This window comes from Poecilia reticulata, linkage group LG5 (assembly GCF_000633615.1).
Source record: "Poecilia reticulata strain Guanapo linkage group LG5, Guppy_female_1.0+MT, whole genome shotgun sequence".
NCBI classification, from domain to species: domain Eukaryota; kingdom Metazoa; phylum Chordata; class Actinopteri; order Cyprinodontiformes; family Poeciliidae; genus Poecilia; species Poecilia reticulata.
In genome coordinates, this window is record NC_024335.1 from 11,992,159 (window position 1) to 11,999,135 (window position 6,977).

The 6,977-nt window shown below is 36.1% G+C and overlaps 1 long non-coding RNA gene across 1 annotated transcript; it reads right to left on the reverse strand.

Moving 5' to 3' along the window:
- Positions 1 to 4,418: 4,418 nt before the first annotated feature.
- LOC103464732 (uncharacterized) lies at positions 4,419 to 6,460 on the reverse strand. Its single transcript, XR_533701.1, has 3 exons — positions 6,356 to 6,460; positions 6,000 to 6,058; positions 4,419 to 4,471 (listed from the first exon to the last, which is right to left on the reverse strand). It is a non-coding gene; the product is annotated as an uncharacterized LOC103464732 (long non-coding RNA).
- Between the last annotated feature and the right edge of the window lie 517 nt (positions 6,461 to 6,977).

The window sequence follows — 6,977 nt, forward strand, 5'->3', positions numbered from 1 at the left end:
TGCAAAATGACTATTTGAGCATTTCATCCACTCTAGTAGCATTTCCATTGAAAATGTGCAGTAAACGTTGTCTATATTTCGCTAATGTTGAAAAAACACAACTTCGCAATTGCAGTGTTTCCAGTAAATAAGAAAAGCAATTAGAATCACACATTTATTAGTTTGTCCACATGAAAAACATGCGGCGCCATGATCCTCCTGTTGTCTTCTTCATGGATTCTCAGAGGTAACATCTGGTTGTTAATCAGGTGACATGTATGACGCAAAAAATTGCGTTCATTGTGAAATTATTTTGTCTATCTAAACAACCCCAATCTAGTGCCAACATTTTTATTTTAAAAAAAGAGAGTTTTCCCATGGAGCACATATATTTTCTAAATATCAAATTCTGTAATTATGTTGTCATTGGAAACACAGCTACCTTAACCTTCCTGAGGAAACACAGATTACATAATAAATTATCAGAATTTTTTTTTTCTAAACATGGAATGCAAACAAGATATGGAAAGGTTTTGTAGAGAAATGCCACACAATCTTTTGAGAACTTGAGTTGTTACCACACCTGACCATATGTGCTTTATCTCCAAGTTTCACAACCAGAAAGGAACTGCAAAACAGTCAGAGCCCTTGGATCACGTTCCTGTTTTCTCTAAATCCTGTCATACTTGTTAGGTTGTTGAAGATCTCTGCTGCAACTATTTCTTCTGAACCTGAATCTTCATTTTATCTTGTGAATCACTCAAATTAAATGCTTGTTTAACCAGTGTGTGCATGTTTTAGTTTGTTTGTCAAGCAACTGCTTTCTTAAGAGATGTCTACGTTTTTAGAGGACTGCTTGGAGTCACAACCTAATGAAACTAAAAGACGTTGTGTAATTAGTGGACTGTCGCCATGTAGGTCAGAGATCTGTATCAGCTCATGGTGGATTTAGGGTTATTTGAAATATTTTTTGTCTCTATCTTGGTTACACAGTTAAAACCAGATGTTTTCATACGCTTAATAATAATAGTAGAAAATACTTTTTTCTGAGTGTTTGACATTAAATCAGGGAAAATGATGGTTCGTGTCTTCATGGTTTGTTTTTGGATCTCTCACTCCATTTGTTCATCATTACTAGAAGTTTTGGATTTTTTAAAATAATCTTGACCTTTCATATGTTGTTGCCCATCATTTGTCTGAACTGAAGCCTTCTGAAGAACGCTACAGGTCCATCAAAACCAGCCCTACAAGATTCATATGCAGTTTCTTTCCCAAAGTTGTTACCACAATAAACTTTGAACTTAAAGCACCACATTAAACACAATACCGCATTAACTTAAAGCAATTTTCAGAGGATTATCTCTAGGGTTGCCATGTATTATGTATTTTATCCATTTTTATTTCAAATAAAACCCGACTCTTCAGTGTGCTGAATTTTGCTTTATGCTTTCACAATGACTATAAAGAATTTTATTTTATTTAAAAATCATTGAAACCTTCTGAGAAATCATCTGCACTAAGCTAAATTTCCCTGTTTCTGTACTTTGAGCATAAAGTGGTGTTAACACGTGTGTAGGAATGTTATGCAAAAACTTCAAATTCTTAGAAACAATGACATTCTTTGTGTTGGTGAAGTAAGAGCTTGAGTAAACAAAAGTAGAGACAATGCCCATGTGTTTCCACGTGAATTTGCTCCAGAGTACTCCATTATTGAGTTGCTCATTGAGCAACAACATCTGGTCAGGTTGGAGTTCGCTTTCTACGCCTGCAAGCAAAGCAGAGTATTTTAATAAACTCATAATTTAGGTCAATGTTCAAGAGTTTAAATGTGTCAATATTTGTACATTATCACTGGTATATATTATTGGCTATAGTACTTACTGCTATATAAGGAAACAAATAAGCAACATGCAAAAAAACTGACTCATATGTCCTGACTTTATTTTTTTAATGTATAGTTTGTATTTTTTGTAAAAACCACTATTGAAGCTCCAAATATTTCTGACAATTGATCAATAAATCCTTTAAGAACTGTTGATGCCATTTCCAAAGGGAGAAAATAATGAAAGGCGGGCAGCTTTGCAGCGTCTTTAATCAAGTTTTGCTACACCATGAGGGCTTGGAAAATTGAAATCCTTTAAAAGATCAAGTGAAATAGGAAACTCCTTCCATGTGAAATCCAGCTGATCAATCACCTGACCAGTTTGTTGGAAACCACTGAGCAAATTCTTGGCATTTGTTTTCAACAAATTAGAGAGCAGCAGCCCTGCCAAGAAACAGTTTTGAGCACATTATAATCATGGCTTTGTTACAAGTTTTCACCATTACGTAAGTCTTCATTGGTGTTCCGGGTGCTTGGCTAATTTGCTTAGCTGTCCCCGTTAACAAAGAGAGCATGAATAAAGATAGCACTGGTGTTTAAAAATATAAATATCTCCTCAAAATGAATCCACAGAATAGTGAATCAGAAAGTTTCTTCATATTAGAGTAAAAAAATTTGCCTTGCTATATATGTTGTATTTTACATCAGCATGTGGATTTTTTTCTTATGTTGAATAACAGCTACATGAAATTATCATTTCTTTCGGTTACCTTTCTCCCAGAAGCACATTTAACTCTCTTTGTTGAAGAAGTTACCTATTTATAATCATCAAAATTGTTTTAATTTTCTCTAGATACAACCTTTGAAAAAAATAAAAACAGATATAAAGAGATTTTGATCTAAAGAAATTCAAGAATACATAAGAAACAAAGTCATCAACATCAGTCTATAAAAAAGGTCTCAAACCCTTTTCTACTTTGGATTCCAGCAATTTACAGAATAGTGATGAACATTCTCAAGAGGGGCAAAACAACCTGCTTATTGTAAAATATCATTTTATTTCTTTTCCAGTTTGGTTTGTAGTTTCTTTAAGTCTAAATCCAGCTTCCTTTGTGTTAATTACTCAAAGGAAGCTGTATGTTTGCTCTTTTCTAACCCCCTCTTTAACTCACCTGCATTGATTTTTCCATCAAAGTGCCTGTTACTTTATCTGTGCTCCATATCCTCTCCATGCTCTGTTTGAAATTTGTAGTTTTTAAACCATCATTATCCCTAGTTCCTGTCTGCATTTTGGTCTTATAAAAAACCTACAAAACATTACATAATTGGGTTATGTTAAAGGAGTATGATCTGAACCACACCAGTAAGTTGACCTCTCAATGACTTAAACAGAAAAAAAAACATCCGAATGAACTAAAAGAAAATGAATTATGACAGGCCTACTCAATATCTTGCCTTAAATCTAAGTGAGATGACATGACATAACCTTGAACAGGCTGTTTTGGGTCGTAACCCCACCAAAATGGCTGAATGAAAATGATTCTGTAATAAATTGTGCACCAAAAGTACTCAGCAGTGAAGTAAAAGACTTGTCAGTTATTGCAAAATACTTGATGGTAGGTGTTCCTCCCAAGGGTGGTACAACCAGTTATTAGGAGGCAATTATTTCTACAGAGCCAGCCTGTTTCAACAGGTTTTCGCTCATAATAAGTGAAATCATCATTTTAACACTGCATTTTTGTAATAAATGGGGTTATATTTGTCTGATATTAAAACGTGTACAATAATGTTAAATATTTCAGTGTGATTAAAAATACAAAAACAGCAGAAATCTATAAAGGTCTTGTTTTTCACAGGGTGTTGGTAAAGAAGTTACCAACACCCTGTTATGCTAACCATTAGCCTCACTCCTGTGTGAGAGAATTATCTCCTTCTTCTCCAAGCCCATTGTGATTTTCTGTTCATAGCAACAAATCCAGTATGTACCAACTGTTGATAACCCTTTCATGGAACCCCACTCCATGAGGTCCTGACTGTTCCTTTAAGGGGTTAAATAAAAGCTCACCTATTGCACTGAGGTACTGTGAACAGTGAAGCGGTACACACACGCATGTATTCATGTTGACTCTTGATAGAGCCTATTGTATTGCTCTAGGCTTGTGTGACGACACATTGGAAATTATTATCTTTAAAGAGAGACAGACATTGAATTTTTGAATGGCCGTGAGAGCGTGTGCTTGCATATAAACACTAGGTTATCGGTCTTCCTGATAGGCTCTGTTCAATGGAGGTTGGTCAGATAGATATTCCAGTTTGAGACGTGTTGGTTGCTGAGGTTTCAGGTCTAATTAATGGACACAAAGGAAGCATCAAGATAAACTTTAGAAATCCATTGTTCTTTCTGTGAAATGAGTTATTGGTAAATTGATTTGCTCAGCTGTGGAAACTCAGTGACAAACATACAAAAACAGTTTTTTTTAACAAAGTGAGAATTCCATATTCAAGCACAAAGGAGAAAAAAAGAGCATGATTGCAGTCAAACATAGTACAATAAAAGCTTTTATTTTTAATGTTGATCAATCATAGTTGAGTCGAACTCAGCACAACTTCTCTCCCCAAAACAATTTCATCAGTCAGCCGTCTGCTGGATCGACAAAAAGATATCGCAGTCTGGAACAAAGTAATGGAGCAATAATCACAAACAAACTGAGAAACTGTTGTCCGTAGAGACAGTCTGTGAGAAACTCAGGCCTACGTAACTGTGACCCTGTCTGGGTAAGAGCTGTCATCCAGAGTCAGTTTGGTATCCATGGTTTTGCCAGTGATGCCTTTGAGAACCTCTTAGATGGTCACAGTCCCATTCATGAAGTGGACAGATCCCTGTACTTCAACAGCCAACCCTTTTTGGCACAGCACAATATTAGATCCTGTCAGCCAATTATGCTCAAAGCTCTTTAAAAGGAGGATGACATGTTTATGTTTAGGTTTCTAACAATAAAAAGCAACCAAAAAAGAAAACAAGGCCTGAATGCTGCCGACGGGTGAAAGATTTATATATATTTTTTGATCCCGATAAATTAAAGGAATCTACCCAAGGATTAAACGGAGAAGTTGCGGTCATGTTGACAATTAAGTTCTGTAAACAAAGCAGTTATTGAATTAAAAATGTTATGTTTTGGTGACATAGCAACGAAAAAGAAGAAAAGGAACAACTTTATGACTTGACAGCAATGAAAATAAAAATTGTAATAACACAATACTTTATACAAATGTTAATGCTGCTGAAGGCTAACTCGTGATGCTGTAAGTCACAGGTTTTAATAACCAACAGGAGCCAGTTGTGTACTGCTTTCTCCTCATGATGAAAGAAAGCCTTTGATACATTTGTTTAGATGGAGGACAACCCAGATCTTGCTTATCAGGAAATAAACCTGATTTTTGACAGACCCAAGCCCAGGCTCTAGGGATACAGTGTTGCGTCTGCATGTTTGGTTAACAGAAGGCCTCCAACAAAGACGCAAAGCGTGCCGGACATGCACATGTCATTGTACACATCCTGCTTCCGCTTACAGACCTGAATTTCTTATCTTAATGTTATCATTCACTTTGAGTGGTGATCAAAAATAAGGAAGTTCCAAAATCTCACCTTGATTTCATAAAAAAAATAAAACACCAGAGAAACAGCAACTATTAATACTAGACTTAAGCATTTGATGAGGAGCGGTAAAGAAAAAAATGATAAGGTTATTTTGATTCTTAGTTTTTTTTTACACTAAATTGACCAGACATGACAGCTGCTTGGAAATGTGTGAGCCCTTAAGGTGGCATCTTTATGAACACTGATCTGTACTGATTTTTATTAGCTTGTTGCCAATGCAGTTATGATACATGTGTAAACTAGCATCAATAGCATCAATGATTTAAATTATATGCAAGTTACTGCTGTATTATTATTTTATTACAATGGGTCTTATACAAGACCCATTGTATAAGATGGGTCTTGTAAAAGACCCATCTTATACAAGTGTACTGAATGGGAATTTAAAAGTTCTGATTCCAAGATCTCAGTTTCCAACTTTGCACTTTGGGACCTTTTCCCCCCACTCTTTATGCCCATTTCCTGTCTGAGTGCTGCAATAATGGACCCATTAGTGCCATTCTTGCACTAAATGCAAATGAACAAATCAAGTCTGACTACCTGTTTAATCTGCCTCTCGCCCAATGACCTCTGGATTTAATCACCAGCCTCCTGTGATCCTGCAGAGATAAGAAGTTTGGACAATAGATGGATTGATGAATGGAGTTTGCTCCAAGAAAGTAAACATCTCTCTCATCGCCCTTAACATGCTACAATCAAGAGAGTACATTAAATCTAGAATTTGAACCTGGTCTATCCTTTGATCTAAAATTAATGAAACCTAACCTCAGGTGGAAAGAGCTACAGACCACAAATTCCATCTTTTTGTTCATATTTAAAGTTGCAGTAGGGAGTTCTGAGAAAATCCTAGGCTTTTCTCAGAAAATTTGAACAAGCACACCTTACAGCTTCATCACCTTTGCTCTCTGCTGTGCTACGGCTCTCCGTCCATTGCTCTTCCTTCACTGCATAGCCTGCTGACAGCTGGAGAAATCTGCAATTTTTCTGTTGTTTCTGCACCATTAGCACAGCTATAGCACACTGATCGACAATACCTGAGAACAGAGTAAGGGTGTGGGTGTGCCCAAGAGCATGAGATATATCTTTTTAACATGTCTTGTCCTGCAGTGTGGCACTCAGAGTATTTTTCTGAGTGTCAAGGTGAGGCCCAACAGATTTACTTTCACAAGCAGAGCATTTTGGCTTTCGCCATGGTGTTCGAGTTCATATGAAACCTTATCAAAAATAGCTTTGGGTTTATTTCAGATGTACAGAAATTAAAGGAAGAAAGGAAGGGAAAAAGTTTAACGGGAAAAGAGGTAGGAGTGGAGGAAACAACGCAGGAGAGAACACAAGTCACACTGTAAGTCTGCCTCTAGATCTGCAGAAAGATTTTAAAAAAAAATCAAGTTAAGACAGCTACAAACAAAATATGCATATATAATAATAACTATTATAACATCACTGAAAAGTACATGTTACAATTGAAAATAAGATAGAATATTTAGTGGTAACCACACCCCACAGAGTGTAACTATA